Here is a 21,207-nt window from a genome sequence, read left to right as displayed (position 1 = left end):
TCCACAGTTGGGTTCCTCCTCTCCTGTGCCCCTGTCCGCTCTCTTGCTCCCTGTGCTCTCTGTACTCCCCTCCCTTGCTGGTGCTCCATGACAGATCCTCTCCTCAGGTGCAACACCAAGCCTTGCTGCCCCTTTCCATCAGTGCCTCCAAGAAATCCTGTCACATTAGTCCCAGCTCCCCTACATCCTCTTCAACCCACATCCAACGGTTGCCAGTGTCTCTTCAAGGTTATCTCCCCACCATTATCTCCCCACCCACCCAACCTCAGTCACTGAGGACTGGCCCCACAACACCCTCACTCAGCCAGCCCCAGTCAACTGCAGGGGAAGGGATGAATGGAAGGACCAAGGAGTCACCTCTGCATCCAGGGGCTGCGGGAGTTGGACTGTGACATGGAGAGATGCCCTGCAGAGGGTTTGCGTGCCAGCACAGGCTCAGGACTCTGCAGTACAGGCAGATTCCCAGTTTTCATGAGCTTCTGAAGGTTTAAATCACCCAGGGAGTTCAGCAGCTGACGTCCCTCCCACAGGCTGTGAGCCTGGGCCCCATCTGATCCAACACAGAGGTGTCCATCTGAGCTAATCATCTGATGAGCCTTTTGTCGTCAAGGCAGAGAAAACACAGCAGTCCTGGGGCATGATTCATCCTAAGCAGGCAGTTAATATAGGTCAGCAGAAATGTTCCCTATGAGTGCCACTGGCTGTAAATGGAAATAGAGCCAGTGAAGCCGTGTCAATCAAATGCCACGCCGGTGGCCAGGAGGGGGAGATCACACCATCACCTAGACACGGTCCCAGTCTTCATAGTCTCAGTCCCAGACTGATCCTCTGATCCCACTTTCCTTACCCAGGCCATTTTCCAGGCCCAGTTTCTTTGCTCATTGTGTCTCAGTCTTTCACCCTTCTCCAGATCCCAGCCCAGTTTCCCTCTCTCTCTCGGTCTTACCAGCTCCCAGGTGAAACTCCAAAACCTCACCAGGCTCCTGTGCAAATCTGCTACCCCAGCAGCCTTTGAAAGCTGGTTCCACATGGCTACAGACCTTGTACAGTAAATTCTGCATAGCCTGGGGCATCAACCATGCTGAGGACAGACGGACTCTTGGGGGAACACTGCTTCTACAATCCAAGTAATTCCCAGTAGAGATGTGCAAATTGCAGTTTTTGGAGGCCAGATTTGGGGCAGGTTTGTAAAGAGACAAAGGGCATATTCCTGACTCAGAGACTACCCAAGTGTTCAATTCCGCAGCATACTGGACACAGAACATTTAAAGAGAAACATTACCTTTATTTTTTAATGTGGACAGAGGCATAATTTTTTTTCTGGCTTCATTCTTCAAAGCTGTTACATCATTTTGGATGAAACAGACATAAATACATGCATTCCAAAAACGAAGACTGAGTAACCATGAAAAATCTCTGCCTAGAAAAGGTCTTACATAACAAAAAATAAGATTTTAGTATGGGAAATGCTGGACAAGCTTAATTATATGTGAGCTAACAACCTACATGTAAGGATGAGACACTGTCAGGAATTGATGTGTCAAAAGAAAAAATGCTGGAATAAATGTGCTACATTAAAGAACTGTAAATCACCAGTCTCTGATGGCCCAGGTTAAAGAATCCTGAAGGCTCCTGAGAAAGAAATTATGAAGGAAAATATATAATCTCTCAATAAAATTAGTTGGCTGAAAGATAGCAAACACCAAGTCTACCATTTTCAGAAACACTAGGCTTACTCATGCAAATCAATACATCTTACTCTTACAAACAAGTTTTGTAATGAAAATTTAAAACATAATTACAGCATCACTGATTGAGATATATTAAGCAAATTTTCAACACAGGAAAATCATGTTTCATTGGTCGATTGGACTTCTTTGTATAAAAAGGCAATGGAGAATTGGTTGCTAAAGGCTATTGGATTCCAACAGAACTTTTGATGAAGTCTTTCTTAAGACGAAATTGCATAAATTAAGTAGCCAGAGCTAAAGCAACATCATAAACTAAAGCAAGGCTGCAAAGCAAAAGACAATTAAGAGGAACAAATGACTAATTTTCATTATGGTAAAACACCATTTGTGAGATACAGTAAGTTTTAGTACCAGGATCATATTATTCATCATAGTATTCTGTGATCTTGAAACATGACAAAGCAGTATAGCAAAAAAGGAGCCAATAAGCTCCCTTTATAAGGATATATAAGGCTATATAAGACTGTGGGGGTTGATCTTTGTGCATGGACTACTCAAACCTCCAGTGGGGCCACCACTGGACCCCCAAGCCAGAACTCACTTGCTTAACAGTGTATTTACCTACAGTGCTTTTACAAGCCTGCAGCTGCTATGTTGCATTTTTCCAACTTTAATTTGAAGTACAACTGGTCTTCAAACAAATGCTCCCTTAAAAATCACAGATACTACTTATGAAGCATAACCTTCCCTCCCGGGAAGCATCAAGCACAACCCATGCCATACTTGATTCGGACCTTGAGGATTAACATTTATATAAAAGGGGTCTGTTCCTGGAAACCTTTGCTTCAAACTCTGTGAAACTTCCACCACATTTTTAAATAGCAGTGTTTCATGTACATTTATAGCATTATAAACTATACCACCTAAGGAGTCCTGCTGTGCCTTTTGCAACTGGACTTGTCTATCTCGTATTTGCCTTTTTAGCCACCAGCGTGCTTGCAGCAAATGTAAGTAGAGCCCTTCCCAAATCTTTGTTTGCGAAGCCTAGCCATGATAGCATTATAAAAATTAAAATAGTCTTTTTACAATAACCAGTCTGCTACAATCAAGGGTCAAGCCAAGCCAAGTCCTTTGTCCTGGCACATTTGGACAGGACACTCCTTAAACTCCTTGCAGGGTCAGCCAAACTGAAGCCAGTTTCTCCAGAGGGTGGCTGCTTTAGTGCCTCACATGTCTCTGCCTTTGAAGTCTCTGCTCAAAGTTGCTGAGAATAAGGCACCTCTAATCCTAGGAGCTGGGCATGTATCGACAAAACACAGCTCCCATTCTTTTGGGCCTGACCCCACTTTTTGCTGTGGCATGAACAAATCTCCCAGATGGTGCATATAGTGGGTAACAGACGTGCCTTGTGCTCCCAGGTGTACTTCGGTGCTGAGTGTGGGGAGACAACAAGGAGATGCTGTTTTCTATGGCCTCAGAAATATTTCTCTCTTGGGATTTTCCTCTCTTGTCTGGTAGGTTGGCACTGCAACACCCAGGAGCTCTCAAAAGCTCTCTGCTCGCAGCAGCTCCCCACAGCGCTGCAAAGGGGAACATAGGGAAGGGATGGAGGGGGAAGAAGAGGTAACAAAAATTCTTCAGGAAGCAGAGCCAGAAATGGGAAGTGCTACTGAGCCTTCACCTGCAATTGAATTTTCATAATGGTCAGGCTGATTTGGAGGCTGCAATTCTGTGCTAAGGTTTGGAGAGTGATCTGGAAAGATCTGGACAGTTCCCCGTTTGGTCTCGCTGATGTATGGCGTCAATATGCCCTATGGCAAGTCATCTCCAGGCAGTGCCAGACATCAGGACAGACACTGTCCATGCTCTCAAATAGGGCTGTGTTTTTCAGGGGGGCTCCTTTCTCCTCTCTGTGCAGTCGTTTCCTTCTCTGCACACAGTGTCAGATGCTCCACTGGAGATCACTGTGATCTTAGCGATCTGTCTGCTTGTAATCATTAACTGTACAACACACTGTGACATTGCATTCACTTCCTTTTCCCCCTCTACCTCTCTTCCATACCATATAAGCCACCTCCTGTCTGTATGATCTGATGTTTGAGCTCAGATTCCCATATGGAAATTCATATTTTCCATAGTTGACTTCCGTAGGGGCCCTTCCCCAATACACTCTTAAGAAGTGAACAACAATTAAGATTTTTTTCCTATTCTTAGACAGCACACACACACACACACACACAAAATATTTACTGTTCCTCCAGCTATTTACAAAGGCAGGTTTACATTCCCACACTAGCAAGGGCAGGAAGTAGTGAAAACCATAATTCAGGGCTCCTAAATAAAAGCAAGTCAACAGAACAGCCAGCTGAGCTGAGCTCTAGCACCAGTCCTCTGCCCCCATTTCACTTTTCACCCCTTTCTCCAAGTCCCCAGCTGCAAAGAAGAAAGGCAATAAATCTTCAAAGGTCAAATGCTGGTGCTGGCTTGCCAGGATGGACGAGTTTGGTGTCTGATGTCAATGTGGGGCTGTTTTCCCTAGTGCCCATGTCAGCATGCCAGGCTGTTTTAAGGATGACACCTCAGCAGTAAGATGAATATTTGGGCTCTGAGCTGGATGACAGCTGTCTAACAGATTGAAAAGAAGGGTAAGAGGATGGTCATGTGGGCCTGGCAGCATGGGACCAGCCCTCTGATCAATATATTCACACATTCTTGTCCCCATATTTGACTGCTTCAGAGATTGGGGAAGCATTTTTTGAAGCTCCTCTGGCAGAAAAGCATCCCTTGCAGCAAGGAGAAAATGGTCAAAAGCAAGGCAGCTCATGTCTCCCTGGAGTGATATGCAGAAGGTACTGGCCTGAATATGCAGAGTTAAAAAAAAAAACACAAACAGACTCAGCTGCCTAAAAGAGAGTCAGTGCAAGGAAAATAATAAAACTTCTGTATTTGTGCCATGAGTTTTGCGCAAGACAGTCTGTATCACGTGTGCTTGTGACTCAGTACCTGCTGTAAATAGGGGGGTACTGGGGAGAAGAAAGAGGCAGGCTGTCTTTCTCCATGCACAACCAGATATTGATGGATGGATTCCACTGTCCTTTGCAGGCAAAAGGAGGTGACAAGGACTGCTGCAGCCTTCCATGTTGACCCAGCATGGACAGATGTGGGTCATGCAGGTGGCAAAGCACATCAGGATACCTCCAGTCCCTTGACTGTCAAATCTAGGCAGAGCATTTGCTCTCTCCCCCACTTAGACCCAGGGTGGAATTGTGCCTGCCATCAGCACACACCTTGAGGTGCTTTGGTTCTCTGCCTAAACCATGGGGAGAGATGTTTCAAACACACCTTCTTTCCCAGACAAGGGGGTTATTTTAATGCATCTGATGATATTAGCAGTTGAGACTGTTGGAAACTGAGGGCAATTCCCACCAATTTTTTTTTCTACTTTGCCTTAGGAAAAAAACTCAAAGACTAATTTGGAAAATTTTCATGATCTGATTTTCTGAGAGAAGTTCATAAGTTGGTAAAGCACTGGAACAGGTGCCTAGACAAGGTGTGAAGGCCAGGCTGGATGGGGCTTAGAGCAACCTGGCCTAGTGGAAGGTTCCCTGACCGTGACAGGGGTGTTGGAACTAGATAATCTTTGAGGTGCCTTCCAACCCAAACCATTCTATGATTCTATGAAGTTTGTGGGGAAACTCAACACGTAATGCAAAACTCCTCTGACGCTCTTATGTGACAAATGCTGGGGCCCAACAGAGGGTCAGGTAAAGACCACAAGCAGCAATTGTTTGACTTTCTTGACAGTGTCATGAATCCTAATTAACAACCTCAGGCATCTTTGTAGTAGTGCGCCTTTTCTTTTAGTGGCCAGGCTATCACCTTATCCTGCTCTAAGTAACACCCCAGGGGAAGCAAAAGTTCCAAGATAGGCTCTGTCAAGCTGTCTTCCCTTCAGATAAGCTATCGTAGTTGTTCAGCTCCACAAGGTAGACACATACAGTGGTTTTAGCTGGGCAAAATGTACTAAGTGTGAAGCTGGGAAAAGGTTTATCTTTTTGCAACATTTTGTCAATGGTTTTCTCTATTAGACTTTTTCTTCAATAGAAATTGTTTCAATTTAGACCCTTAGGGATAGTCTGTGCATAATTTTTCATACTGACTTAACTATATTAGCTTCAAAGCTGATGTAATTAAAGTAGTATTCCCTCCTCCTCCACAGTCACACTTTAACTGGTATAAAGGGACTTATAATGGTACTGTTTACATGAAAATTAACTGCATTAATTTTTGCTTCTCTGCACACCTGTATTACATCCAGACAGCTGCAACATCACCAGGGGATGGGCTGGGGATGAAATACCAAAAGCCTTCTGGCAGATTTAAATGCGTAGGCAGATAATACTAATGAGACAGACTATCTCACAGTCTGGTCTTGCACTTAGTGGGACAGGCTGAGACTCAGCATCTATGGATTTGAGGAAAAGGAATCTACAAGAGTTTGATTTGGGGCACTCTGTCAAGAGAGTCCAAAAAGAAAGAGGAAGTTATAGCTTCTGGTCTCACACCAGCATCAATCAGGATCTCCACTCCTGATGGCAGAGAACAATGTGTTGGTTTCAGCTATTGCCTCTAGCTATCTCCTCATACACACAGCCCTGTCAACTCTCACAATGTCTTGTCTGGGTACTAAAGTTTGCAGCCATTCTTCCATCCTCCCTAGCCTGCCTTTCCCTCTCCCAAACTCGAGGTCTCCTTCCAAAGGAACCAGCTGCACCCCACATCAGGTGAGCACCTGTAAGTCACCACAGTCATCTTCTCTGTACAGACGCCCAACAAAGTGCAACATAATTTCACATTTGTCACTTTCCAGGCTCCTTCCCAGTCTCCCTGATTTGTGATTTCTATTTCAGAAGCTCTGCAAAGGAGCTCCACTGATTAATCCTCCAGCTATGAACTAAAAGTAACTGTAAGCCCAGGCATGGGGAAGGGACCCTTAAACGTTCCTGGCGGAAAGAGGAAGTATTAATTCTGGCAGGGAAACAGCACTTAGCTTGCCTGCAGAATGACTTAATTTGTTTCTTAATGGACACAATGCTTTGCTGATAAAAGCCCTAAAGTGCCTTCAAAAAAAAATTAAGAAAGCGATTGTTCGTTCTTTACCCGTTGGAGATTTCATTTGTAATGTTTATGCTTCAGCCTGGAAAGCAGAAAGGGTTATGCTCTGGATGGGAAGTTAACACGTGCAGGCTCAAGTACTTTGTTAACTTTGAAATGGGAAGGCGAAGTCCACCATCGAAGAACTGCTGAGAGCAGCTCCTTGTAGGAATTACTGTCCAGCCAGAGCTTCAGGACAGGGCAGGAGGGATGCCTAGACATCCAGGGAGACTTTTTTACCTACAGTCTTGTGTGTTATAGGAAGAAGAGGTTGGAGATTAAACCCCACCTCTGAATTTCCCTAAACTGGATAGTAAGGAAAGTCAGCTCTGCCATGTATCAGGTGAAAGCTGGGACCAAACACCACTCCTTGAACAGAAGGTGTTATCAGCCACTTGGCTCTTCCTTCTGATGCAGCCTTCAGGTGCTGGTATTTTCTTATAATTGCTGATATCTCAGGGAAGGGGAGGAGGAAGAGTGATAGATTCTAGAGATGGGAATAAAGAAAAGCTTTTTAGATGATACATGACATCAGAATACCAACCCAATATTCAGAAACTGAAAATGAGATTCCTGCCCAGCTCTGGATCCTGGCCCAGGGCTTTGTTTTGGCCATTTCTGCAGGCTGAATTTGTGCTGCTGACCACTGCCAGGGATCTGAGCTAGACGAACCATTTGTTCAATCTCACAGGACAGTTCCTGTGTACCGTAATGCATGATGGCTATTACATTTCTAGGGATCCAGGCTTTCATCTTAAGCCCAACATCCAGACTTTGGTACCCATTCTAAAGTGTTGGGGCTCCTGCTTGTACTCCTTGACACATTTGCCTGGAGCTGCTGGGTGTGCTGGGTGAGTGCCAGCCCCACACTGCCATTTCTGCACATCTCCATGGCAGGCAAAGTTCTTCTGGCATTCCCTTGGTATATGGTATATGCCTGGGATGGTGCTGCAGCAGGGTTGATCATGTTTCCTGTCAAGGTTAGGTCTCCCACCCTCTTAGGTCTGGGATCCCTTGTTCAGTTAATCTCATGCTGGGCTTCTTGGAGATACATGACTGACAGGTCACTATCTCCTCTTATGCCTGGAAGCCTCTTCCAGGAAGGAGGGGAAAACAACTTGTCCTCAGAGATTCATCCCTCTCTCCAGGATGGGGACAGCAGACTGAGTCAGAAAGAGAAAGCTTGGTTATCAGAATCTCCCCACAGCAGAAAGTTTCCTCCCTGTCCATGAGATGAGGATGGAATAGCAGAGCTTCTGGAGGCTGGACTGAAGTAAATGAGAAACCAATGTAAAACATTTCAACTCACAGAGAAAACTCAAGGATCCAGGAGTATCAGTGGGAAGAGGGAAGATCTTGCAGAGATCGGTGCTATAAAGAGCAATAAAGCAAAAGAATATGATTAGCTACTCAAAATAAAGTTCCTTGAGTAATGTATTAGCCCATGCAGGAGTAAAATACCCTATGTAATGTATAGAGCAACTAGGTGCAGAAATCTGGGCCAAGGCTAAAAGCGGGGGAAAGTGTAAAAGAGTCTCTGTTTTAGTGTTGCTCTGTCATAAGCAATCACCAAGGTTCAAACACCAGTGAAAACTGCATAGCATGCTGCCCTGGTGAGCAGAAAGGGCACCCTTGTGTCTGCAGAACAGGCAGGATGAACATGAGAGAGATGCAGGAACTTGGCACAAGGTCCGATTGAAATTGAAAATTCCTTGACATGGGCAAATCAAGGTGGAAATCAGTGCAGGAAGACCTGCACTTTTTTGGGCTTCCCTTCTTCTTGCCTAGCAGGTCAATATGTTGTTACTTGCTCTAACAGGATAAATCAGGGAAATCCCATTCCTAAATGTGCACTGAGCATCCAGCCTAAATCCTGATCTCACTTTTACAAGCATCAAGGCAGGTTTAACATCATCTGAGCAACTTCCGACTTAGAGTGGTGTCACCACGATCAGAATCAGGCCTTTAGTCATTCTTGGCATGAGACTCTGTTTCCCTCCCCCTCCTTCTCCCTTTATTTTCTGTGGTCTATAAGATAATTTGCTAAATATATTACTATGTGCTGTTTGTACTGTCTGCCTCTTCAAGGTGTTCCTATGCTGTCACCCCTTCCCCATTCCATTCTGTGGGAATTTCATAAATCACTGCAGGTTACACTCACCTACCATGGGGCCATGCATCACCTAAATACTGTCTTCACACACTGCCTTTCACCCCAAGGATAATAAGAAAAGATGCTCCTGCTGGCTGGTCTGCTTCTTGCCTTGCAGAGGATGTGTGAGGAAAACTCCAGACACAGCAGTATATTGATCTAAATTAAACACACACACGCAATCTAATTGCACTGACAGGAAACTGGTGTTTAAAGGCAGAAAATTAAAGCTGTTAATATAATAATGAACAGTTGTGCTTACTGTCTGTGCCTCTGACATTTCATATTGTCGTCTCACTAGCTAATAACCGCCTCTCCCTCTTTTGTGGGAGTTAAAATGTTTTCATCCATTCACCCAACAAGTTAGCTCTCCAATTGTTTGACAGTTACTAATATATCCTACCTGCTAATGAACCACCGAGCTGGAGCTGCATAGGTGATGGAATAACAGCCACCCACCACTCCACAATAACCCTGGTCAGGTCAGGCAGAGCACACCACCTGTTTGCTTGCCACTCGCCTTGGTCCCTTCGATTAGGGCAGGCCCCCAATAGCCCCACTCACTCCCTTGGTGCTTGATGGGAGGACATCAGGAGCAACTCTGTCTGAGCAATGATGTTAGTTTGCTGCGGGAGGAGTGGAGAGCCACAGCCACTGCCTTTGGCCAAAGAGGTCCCTTCCCAGGTCAGGGCTGGGAAGTCAGACCCTGGCTATGGATGTGGACCCCAGCTCAAGCTGCTGCACTGTCCATGGCTTTGCAGGGGACCTGGCAGGTCTGCCCATGCAGCTATTCCCAGAACAAGCTGCAGAGGTTTTTGAGGCACTGCACTAGACCCTTGTTTTGCCTTTTATGATAATTTGGCTCCTCTAACTTCCAGTAGAGAGCTGTGAAGACTTCAGCCTGCAGCCAGTTAGGCTGCTGGGCTGGGCCATTTCAAAGGGGCTCTTCAGGTTTACTGGCCAGCTGCCACCTGCCTGCTCTCCCAGAATCAGGGGCATGAGCACCGCAGCTCGATGACTTTTTTGCTTGGGGAACTGTGCTCACTGGTAAGTAAATATCTCTGCTCCACAGACAGGGAGCCTGTGGGGAGGGCAGGAGGACAGGCTTGCTTGTGAGTCAGAATCAGGACTGGAAAATGGGCCCTTGCCCCAGCCCCCGGCATTGCCGGTTTCAATTTCGAACAGTTGAAGAGGGAGAAGGGGAATGAGGCTCATCTGCCTTTAAAGACAACCTGCAAGCTGATTTCCTCCAACGATTTTCCAATAAACTTGGCTACATCGCTTGAGTGGATTCTTGACAGCCTCAGCATAACAGAAAGGGCACCACATTCCCCTACAGTAGCCCCCACAAGGGCTGCACAAGCTCAAAGCCTGTGGAATAAATGTTACACTACCCAGGCCAAATCCTGCTTTGTGTTGCCCACCAGTCATGTCCTAGGTGATGTGTAGGTACCTTTTTAATTGTAGTGGGATGAGTTTGAAGTGGCCAAAGTAATTGCACCTATGGTTAGTCATCATCATAACTGGGAGACACCTTCTTCTGCTTGCACAGCCAGTGTGTGCAGAGTCCCATGTCCAGAAGGCAGGAAGGCAGGAAGAAAGAAAGGAAGAAAGGAAGGAAGGAAGGAAGGAAGGAAGGAAGAAAGAAAGGAAGAAAGGAAGGAAGAAAGAAAGGAAGGCAGGCAGGCAGGCAGGCAGGCAAGAAGGCAGCCAGGCAGGACGGAAGGAAGGAAGATAGGAAGGCAGGCAGGCAGGAAGGAAGGAAGGAAGAAAGGAAGGAAGGGAGGCAAAACCACCATTCATTCTCTGAATCTGTCTCCATTGGCTCTGGAACTGGCTCTTGAGACTGACTTGAAACATGGGGATGGGCAGGAACTTTAACTGGTGCTGTGGTCACATCCTTATCAAGACTTCCAGAGGATAATGAAGAAAACTCTGCAACATATAAATTTATAAAAGCATGTATCCCTTGGGGAAACTGCCGCTACCACCCATCTCATAGAAACTGGTTTCTGCCATGAATCATGGGGATTGAGAGTTCATCTTACGAAATTAGGTTTATTTCCATAATCCATATTCATGCATAATTTTTTTATTTTGTTCCCACTCTGTTTTTTGGACACATTAATTTTTTACAGCAAGGAGTTCCACAGACCTGTAGCTATGTATTACACAAAAATAATTTTCTAGCTTCCTATGTGCAGTTTTTCAATGTAATGAATCATCTCTGAGAAAGAAAGTAATTAGGAGCCTCCAGTACACCTTGTCTAGCCCATCTATTGTTTTACTCTGGTCTACCACGTCCTTGTTATATATATCCTCTGTTTGATAAAAAGATACAGTATTTTGCACCACTTCTAAGTTTTTTCTGCCTGGTTGCCAATTCCTTTTACTTCTTCTACATCTTTTATGGACAGATTTCCAGGGCAGAGTATAGTATTGCAGGTAAAAACAAGCCATCTAGAAATATAATGGCATTGCCACATAATTGATCTCCTAACGTATTTCCAGCTGTTCTTTGCCTTGCTTCACCACCTTTCTGCATACTGGAGGGGTTTCGCAGAGTTCTCTGCACTGGAAATCTGATTTTTCCTTCTCTTAAGTGAAGACACATCAATGTCACTGAATGGTTTAAATTATCTCTCCCTGCTCCTTGCCCATGATGGCACCCACAACTCTAGGAAACAGATTATTGGCTTTGTTTGAGTTAGCATTTTTCCATCCTCTGCATTTCTGTCCACCTGTCACCTTCTCTGCCAGCTCTGTCTGCTTATGGGCTGCATGAATTACCCTTCAGTCCCTGAGTCAGCCCCACGTACACAGACCCACACCCGCTGCTGGGACCAGCACTAGATGAAGATGAATGGACACCTCTTCTACTGCAGGTTTCCCTGAACTCCCCACTGAGGAGCAACAGGAAGTCAGTCTCCAAGCCCAAACTTCCCATTACCAGAGACATGAGGAACAAAATAAACCTTCATTCACCCAAGAGGGAAGCAATACTCGAGAGGTGGCATTCAGGTTCCTGCAGGGAACAATGAAACAGTCAGGCAGTCCCAGTTGCCATGCAGCTTTCCCAGGTTCTCTTTAGTGCTTGGGTTGATAAAATCCAGAGGACAGTCAGCAAAGGTCATTGAACAAGCAGGGACGGCAGAAGTCCTGTTTCAGAGGGAGAGAAAGGACAGAGAGGAAAAGTGGAAGGGATCTGACGTGTAGAGCAGAGCCAATTCCACCATCTTCACCACCACATTGCAAAGCATCAGCATGCTGGTCCCTGGGGATCACTGCCAGTGAGTGGGATGCTTGGTGGAGATGCCTCACTTCTGGGCAGCCACGGCCGCTGGCACTGCATGATGCGTGGTGAGAGATGGGAAGTGGTGATGGGGGTGATCAGGAAAGCCAAGGTGTGATGAGCTGTAGCAGTGAATCAGCTTTCCCTGGCCTGGCCCATCCTTGCCCACATGGAACAGCTGGTGGACATGGGGTGCAAATCACTGCTACTGCACCTGCTTTTCCCATTGGGACTGAACCCACTAACATCCTGCTACACATGGATCACATTCTCTGACAGGTAGGTAGCATCCAGGCTTACCCTGCAATTAGCCACTCAGAGGTCTCTTCTGGGGCATGTTACTTCTTGCTTGGCCAACAGCACAACAAAGAGGAATGCAGGGAAGGATATAATTCCCTATTGCACAGGCAATAAAAGTATCTTTCCTAGTTTTATAGGCACCTGCTGTCAGGCTTTAAAAATAGGGGACCCAATTTCCATTTTCATGGTGTTCCCTTATATAATATAAAGGAGCTTTAAATTGGAGTGATCTATATTCATCTCATGGTTTCTTTACACTGCCATAGCGCTGTAAAATCTGTTTTAGTGTAAACGAGAATCAGGTCCAAAGTGCTCTTCTACAGCACAGAACAGCACTGGCCCAAGGCTTTGAGCAAGGAACCAGGGAAGCAGGAGAGAAGGAGAAATCCTGTGGTCAAGAATAGAGTGATGTAAGAGGGCAGGAAGGGAGACATGACCTTGATAGGCACATTTGAGAAATCATCCTCTACCAGCTCGTGACTGTAGATAGCCCTTAGGGATGTGAATGCTCAAAGAGGATTCACATGGGTGAATTAATGTGGGTCTAGGCTTGTGAGAGAAATAGGCACCATGCAGGTAACACCTTCAGTGACACAGTATATTTGCATATGTATAAATCTATATATGTACGCTTATGGATGTCTCTTGGTTTTGGCAAATCTTTTCAAATTTGTTTCAATTCCACCAGGATCCAGTGGAATATTGATAATTTAGAGTTATCCTTCCTGTACAAGATAATCAGTTTCATACACAGTGCAAGCAAATATGTCAAGCAATTTCTTGGTTCACCCATCTGTAGCTGCCAGTCATGCTAGGATTTATATGTATTAACTGTGTTGGATCAAACGTTGTCTCAAACATTGGATAATGTGGTGAGAGAGGCCAGTGTTTTTCCAACTGAAAACATGCTGAAGATGGACAAGACTGTGAGAAACAGAATCGGTTTTCCTTTTTAACCCCTGACAAATTCCACAGGCAACAAGGCCTCCGCTGTTAAAACTGAGAGGATGACTGTGGTTTTGGTGTATACCCAGCTTACATGGAGGTAGCTACTGCCACAGGCAGTGCTGCCTTCTGACCGCCTCTGCTATGCCTGTGGGTGCAAACTGATAGTTGTGACTCCTGGGCTTGGAGGAGGAGAAGGTAGTTCAGGTGCCAAGTCAGAGAACAACAACTGCTCAGCACAGGTTTCCGTAACAACTGTCAGCCTCCACAAAGCCCACCTTTTTCTGTCAGGGTGTCTATGCAGCCTCTTCTCTCACTGCTGACAGTTGGGCCAGCACAGCTTGGAGGCATTTTGGCTTTATGACCAAGATCTACAGAGGTTCCTGAGTCACTCTATGCATTCATCCTCCAAAGAAATTGGTACGGAGAGATAAGGTTAGCAGTGTCCCAACCCTTGTACCCTCACTGAGCTCTAGAGAAACTTTCTAGCTGGAATAAATGGTGCTGAATGAAACCCTGGGACCTGAATCAGACCAGTGGCTGAATACTGGCATGTCCCAAGGCCCCTATAGACGTGCTTTGAGTTATGGAGGAGAGATGACCTCTCTGACCCTTGTGCCTTTGTCTGGCTGAAACTGCTAGTGGGCAAAGAGGAATCAGCTTTCACCTGACTGCCTCTTCCTTAGAGCATCATCAAAATGTCAGCTACAGGTTTCTGGGATGTTGAAAGAGAAAGGAAGGAAGAAAGGAGCTTGCCAACCCAGCAAGGATGAAATGTCATGAAGTTTGTAGGAGGCAGCCTCCAGCCAAAAAAGAGGCTGTTTCTAAAGCCTCTGGTATATGACAAAGTTGCTTGAAGTGCAAATTCACTGGCCAATGCTTCGCACTAATGTCCTCTCATGATGGAGTTACTGTCACTACATGACATAGCATTTGGGGTGGCAGACAGGACCATGTGAATGTCAGTGGGGTGGGTAAGAGACCAGGAGATCCTATTAACTTTCTTCTCTCACGGATTTCTTCTTTAAAAGAAATTGACAGTTGGCTTCGGGCTCCCCATACAGAAAACAGCTTCCTGGTGTCCAGTTGGTGGTCTTATTCTGCAAACATCCATTGCTTCTCACCACCATGGAATTCTCTTCAAAGAGAAAAGTCAGGCACAGTTCAGCTATTGAAGCACTGCACATTTTCCAGCCAGAAAATGTGTAAAGAGCTAAATTAATTGAGTGGGTTAGAGTTGGTCCAGGATGATGGTACTCTGTCCTAGGGAGAAATGCTGTGATATTTGCAAGGGATTAAAGCTATCACTAACTGTACAGTTCATCCAGGTCTTTCTGACTCTTTAGTTGAGCATGGATTCAAAGGGCAGAAAGTGGTTGTTCCCCACAAACACAGTCATACCAAAACACCAGTGCCATTTCTTAAGGCAGCTAAGCTTCCCATACTACTGACACATATTGGTGCTGCTTACTTTGTAGGACAGGTCACCCAAGGGACACATGTGCTTGTCTTCTTCCTATAACTTTCTTTTGATGAGACTGGTTGCATCACCCTCCAGCCACCTTTGCCACCATACCCCAAGCAGAGAGATTGCTGTCACCAGCTGAAGCATAACTGACCAAAAAAAAAATCACAGCACTAGGCTCTTCCAGAACAAGACCTGTCCCCAGCAAGCCAAGGAATGAGAATGAGTCAAGAGTAGCTTTTCCCAGGCAAGAAGCTGTTCATAGCAGGTTATGCTTCCCAGAAGACTTTTCTGGTTGGCATTGTTACTCCAAGGCTCGCTTTGCTTTTGCTATTTCCTAGCTCATATTTGACTAGTTAAAAGTTTTATCAGCCAGGGCCATAAATTACCATGACAGCTTCTAGGGAAACTCAGCCCTTTCGTCTCCTGCTCATTTCCTCTCTGTCCCTTGTCATTGATCAAACCTGCAGAGTTTTAGACTTCTCAAAGCAGAAACAAAGAGAACTCCAACCCTGTCTAATTGAGACGTAGGTAAAGTTAAAAAGCAGCCGCCACGCATGTCTTTGCCTCAATTAAATTGGCTCCTTGATATTTCTGATAATTCCTTTCTCTTCTTTCCTTTTCCTTTTTTTTGGAGCAGTTTTATGATTAATGGGTGTTGTGATGTGCTGACATTTCAGCTTTTCACATATCCCACGCCCCTGTTAAATGGTGAGGGCTCAAGCTCCTGTTTGCAAGGAGCAAGAGGACTGTAAGTCAGCTATTAATCAAAGGGGTAATTCAGCCGGGGAGGGAGGGAGAGCTCAGAGCCTGGCTCCTGGCAAACACAATACCCCCCAGGAAATTTGAAAATGTTTGTATCCGATGCACTCAGCAGCTGAGAGCAAAGTGGCTCAGCTGAGTAGCGAGCTCAAGGCAGTATCATTGCACTGCTTGAAGGTCATTAATTTGTGTCTGATGAGGGAGAAAAAAAGCAGTGAAAGCCAATGCTTTTCCAATGTGTGGATTGAGGGCTCTAACAGGCCCTGAAGAGCTGAGGCTGGAGAGCAGGAGTTGTGTTTCAACCCATTAAACCCTGGCCTGACTTCCAATGTCAAAAAGGAGATGGATGATGGTGCTGAGAGCACAGTTTCCTTGTACAGGAGTTTGGAGGCCATACAGTAAACTTTGAACTGGAAGGAAGTGTGAGGAATATCAGGCTTTGCTGGGGGCTGCCTCTGTAATAACAAGTTTCAGACACTGTAACTGTCTTCAGTCCTAAGGGGACTTCAACAAACCTGGGTACACAAATCAGTCACTGTGATGAGAAAGGAAGGGCAGCTGCTCCTGGAGGAAAAAAGGCACAGTGCTGTAAGACAGCACTGCATATCGGGAAGGTGGGACTGATCCCTCCATTTAAAGGGAGTATTGAGAATCCAAAAGCAATGAACAAGTCTAAAAGTAATGTTTAACCATGCCTCTAAGATACCTCCTAAGTTGCATGAGCATCATGGTTGCTTGCCAGAAAGCCTCAAATTTCCATAGTCAGGTTTCTTGGTCAGGTCTCTGCTAGGTCAGTCATTCTGCAGCTGGGGAGATCGGATAAGGTGGTAGCCTGAGATGGGTGATAAGCTTTATGCACAAGCAGAGGAAAGCACAGCTGAGGGATGGACCATAAGGATTCTCCCCTTCTTCCCCTGGTGCAGCATTTCTGAACAGGGGTGCCAGCCCAGCATTTAGCATCTAAAGAAGCATCAAAGCGCTGAATGTCCTTTCACCTGAATGGGAGCAGAATCGACTCCCTTGCCATTGAAGGGGGAGTTGCACAATGTGGCATGTTCAGCAATAAACAAAAAGACACAGGTTAAAAATAAGCCTTCCAGAAAAGGGCTGGAGAAGCTAACTTCGATCTTCTTATCAAAGCACAGAACACAGCCCTACAATCAGCAGTGTCAGTACAGCTGAGGGGGCTGCAAAATGGGGTGCAAGAACAGGAATTTCTTAAGTCAGCTTTATGAACAAAGGAAACTTATGATGTAATTACACCATGACAGCAAGCACGGCAGCAGCAGGTCTCTTTTGTCTCTGGATTTCTGTTACTCCCTAGATGTGTATATAGTAGAAGCAATCCAGCCAGTCCAAGCTACTCCACATAAAATAGCAGTAGTGAAGAAAACAGTAGAAAGCTCTGTCTGCTATGGCCATATGGGGTTTGTAAATGATGTTCCCAGTTCTAGGAAAGGCTTCTCTAGGAGACCAGGGCGCCTACAAATCACTATGTTGTCTAACTAGTGTGGAGATGGAAGAAGTCATGCTTACTCTTTGGGAAGACTTGTAGAGCAGCAGCCCTCAGAGAAAGAATCAAAGCTGGTGCAGCTACTGTGGTGGAGCTATTGCAGAGCATGCTGTGGTTCAGCATCACAACAGTAATTATCCCACACTGCCTGGGAGGGGAGCAAAGAGCAGCAAAACAAAGAGGAGAAGCCCCTGGTCTGTGCCGCATTGCCGCCTCTCTTTCCAAAGCACCAGCAGAGACATAGAAGAGATGAAAGAGTCAGTTCTTGGGAAAGCAGTGTCCAAACACCCTGTCTTTCCTTCTGCCCTGACAAACCCAACTCTGAGATGTACTGAACAAATACTCTCCAACATAACTAAACCAAGGGATGAGCAGCAAGTGTTTTCACTGAAATAGAGCAGTTCCCAAATTAAGGGTTGGAAGGTCAGTGGGATCCAAGAGAAAACAATGTAAAGAGGCTTTGACAGGGGGCTCAGGGCTGCAAGCTTCCAAAGGAGAAACATCAGAAGGACATATTGGCACAGCTTACCTTGCCTGGAGAGTTTCTGGTATGGGCACGTGTCTGCTGGGAGAGATACAGCTGTGGCCAACCCTGCTGGGGTAGGAGGATGGACCAGTAGATTTTATGATGTTCTTTTTACTCCCATTTTCCACAGCTGCTATCAAAGGGACCTCTTTGCAAATAAAACAAATCATCGTCTTAATTCTTCCACAACCAGGCTTAAGCAGAGCAAATAGATTTAGATATAAAACCCAAGGGACAGGCAGATCCATTGGAGGCCAGAGCTTTATCCAGTAACCCCAGCCACATCCTTCTCCCCCTGCTGAATAATTCAGAGCTTCATTTTCTTATCTGCTCTAATCTGGGTTTGTACAAACCAGCCCTGCTGTTAAGTAACACGAGGAAGATAAAGAACAACAAGGCATCTTTGTGCAGGGGGAGCCTCAGCAGGCAACAGATACCTCCCCTTTGTGCTGCCACACTTTGAGAGAGGAACTGGCATCTTTCCTCTGCTCTAGTACATTTGTTTCCCTGCATTTTCTCTTCTTGCTCCTTTCCCAATGAGGATTCGTTTTGTGCCTAGGCTGGCCTCTACCTGAAGCAGGGAAAGCCAAGCAGCACTGAGGGGAAAAAAAAAAAAGGAAAAAAAAAAGCCCCAAGCTCTATAATAGACTTTTCATGACATTTATTAAATCTTTTGAAAGTTTTCCTTCTTTCTGCACTAAATATCAGTTGCTTAAGATAATCTGTGAACCTGTAGAATGGCCATTAGGAGCTCCCTGGTGACTAGGTTAATTCACAGTAAATTACAGTCACTGCCAAGGAGATTGCAGGGAGGTTAGGAAGAGATTGGAAGCGGCAGGCAGCAAAATACTGTAGCATTTACCAAAACCAGAAAATAGAACAGTAATGAAAGCTCTCCCTCGTAAGGAACAAGGAGGCCAGGCACTGAATGCGTGTTGGAATAGTCATTTCTGAATTCTGACAAATGCTGGTAAACACTGGGATCAACATTGGGTGGGTTTTCTGAGTGACCAACCAGCAGTAGCCATTGTTACCATACACAGGAAGCATGAAGGACACTCACAAAGAGACTACCCTTTTTCCAACTCTTTTTTAAAGTGGTAGAACACAGAAGTGCAGGGCAAGAACCAAAAACTTGGCTGCACCAGGCACTGTACACATGGAAAGATGTTCTTCAGCAGACAACAATCTTTTTACACCTTCCCTTACCCTCCTCCTTCTCATCACCATTATTCCATCCTTTCCCTTTTGACTGTTAATATGATGACACTGACCTTGTCATCAGCCCCATCACTGGTGTTGCTGTGAGGACCCGGGCCCTTTCATAACCCAAATATTTGCTAGTGCACTGGGTGTGCCACTGCTCAGAGGCAGGCTCTCTAGGTGTATGATCCTGGTCCTGGTGCAGACCAGCTAATTTTAAGTTTAAAATGGGGGGCAAGTTCCCTGTGCAAGTTACATCTTGCAGAGCACACTTTGCTTGCTTCTTCTGGCTCAGTTCAGAGCCCAAGTCTCTCCCATGTGTTTGGTCACTGTGATGCTGGGAATAAGTACATTTCCATAATCACATTTGAGAGGGGGGAAAAGGGGGAAATGCCGTGATCCAGGCAATCCTCAAATTACTGAACAGTAATTTGAGTCACATGCAATGTCTAAGGTCTGTGACAAAATTGTGCCTGAAGAGCTTTTTGAAGAATACCAGAGAGTGGTCTTCACTGTAGAGTGTCCATAGCTACCTGGGGACTGCAGCTGTCTGCTGCAAACCTCCTCTGTGCTCCCGAAACAATTGTGTACATCCAAAAACTGCCAGGATTTTTTCCCCACCAGACACAAAAGGCTCCTTTTTCAGCTGACAGACACAAAGACTCCCTCAACACACTTGCATAGTATCCACATGCCTTCAAGAGACCAGCATAGTGAGGACAAACTTGGCAGTGTCACCAAAAAGAGGACACGTGGCAAGCGTCACCATCCTGCAGTGACTTCTCTCCAGCCTCCCACCCAAGATCTGTTTCCATTCTCTTAATCTGCCCACAGTCTCTTACTCCAGACACTGCTCTGACTATCAGTCAATATTCAGATCCCTCTGATATTCTGGCTATGGCTTTTTAGTGTACAAAAGCCTCGTGTTCAAGAGATTCACAGTAAGTTGGTAGTAGATCATCCTCCAATGTGCTGGGGTTTTCTGCACAATTCAGCTCAATCCATTCTTCCACCTTTCTGCTGGGTAGGAGGCTACAGGGTATAGAGGCCCCTGGAAATTCAGATATCATCTCATCCTCCCCTCCCTCCTTCCTTTCTTTTCTTCTTCCCTCCCTTCCTCCCTTCCCAGCAGTCGCTGGGCTGCCAGATTTTTTAATATGAACTTTAATTTCTGCTGCTAGTAAAATGTAACTGTACCAAAAAATAATTTGCGCCTTTTTGCTTTCTTCCTGAAAATATACATATTAACCTATTTGGAAAGGCTTCCTTTCTTCTGCCAGCTGGTATCAACAGTCAATCAGAATCTGTCAACATAGCAATTTTATCATCTCCAACTTGGGTAGCAATGCAGTCGTCATGGGAACCAAAATAGTAACTATGGAATAGCTGCCTTAGTAACAACAACAACAAAAAATGTGTTGGCATAAAATTACATTTGTAGTAAATTTCAGTTAACACTTTAGAAATTAAACAGTCGCTGTGTGAATCCTGGAGTTTGTAAATCCAAGGGCCCTCTCCAGGGAAATGGTGGGCTTTTAAAGTTCCCTGAGATCTAACCTTGTTGCTGACCCCTCACACTACAAGTTGAAAGAGGAGGAACAGAGAGAAACACGTCTTTATTTTGATCTGGGCATCTGCGTAACGTGAGATTATGGATGCAGCAGCTTTATCCTGCTTGAAGAGGCAACCTTCATTCCTAATGTATAGAGTTAAATTTATGATGCTTGGGAGAACTACTAACTACAGAGACTTTAAAGGCAGCTTGCTTTGGTCCCTCTGAAGATCCAAAAGAACAAGACCATGGGCAAACAGCAGGAAGGGAAACATGGAAATTACTGTTTCAGTGCAGACCTGTGGCCCAGTACTCTGGGGCATATCCACATTTCAAAGGAAAATACATATTCTCAAAATGCTTTTGGTCACATACACACAGAGATTCAGCTTTTCAGGATAGTGGGTCATTCTCTTAGTCCATTTGATGCTCACACTATATTCCCAAAAGCAAGAGAACAGAAAGGGAGGGTATGTCTAAGAAGAGCACTTGCTGGGTTTTTCTGTTCAGAGGGCAGATTTAATACGCTCAGTGCTTTCATCCCCTCCAGACCTCTTGTTTCTGTCCTGTAACACCTTCAGAAACAGAAAAAGTCAATCATAGCTTTACTTTGTACGTGACCTCTAAAGATTCTGCCAGATCTCCTTGCATG

At 45.4% G+C, this 21,207-nt stretch overlaps 1 long non-coding RNA gene across 2 annotated transcripts in view; it reads right to left on the bottom strand.

The window, feature by feature from the left end:
• Positions 1 to 1,264: 1,264 nt before the first annotated feature.
• Positions 1,265 to 21,207, bottom strand: part of LOC135412367 (uncharacterized) — a 94,965-nt gene continuing 75,022 nt past the window's right edge. The window contains exon 3 of one of the 2 annotated variants that reach the window (XR_010429614.1): positions 1,265 to 17,948. This is a non-coding gene — a long non-coding RNA (uncharacterized LOC135412367). The remainder of the gene's footprint in view (positions 17,949 to 21,207) is intronic. The other variant, XR_010429615.1, reaches the window with a different exon arrangement.

Source organism: Pseudopipra pipra, chromosome 3, assembly GCF_036250125.1.
Source record: "Pseudopipra pipra isolate bDixPip1 chromosome 3, bDixPip1.hap1, whole genome shotgun sequence".
NCBI lineage: Eukaryota > Metazoa > Chordata > Aves > Passeriformes > Pipridae > Pseudopipra > Pseudopipra pipra.
The sequence above is the reverse complement of the archived record's forward strand: the minus strand, read 5'-3'. Positions and strand labels throughout refer to the sequence as shown.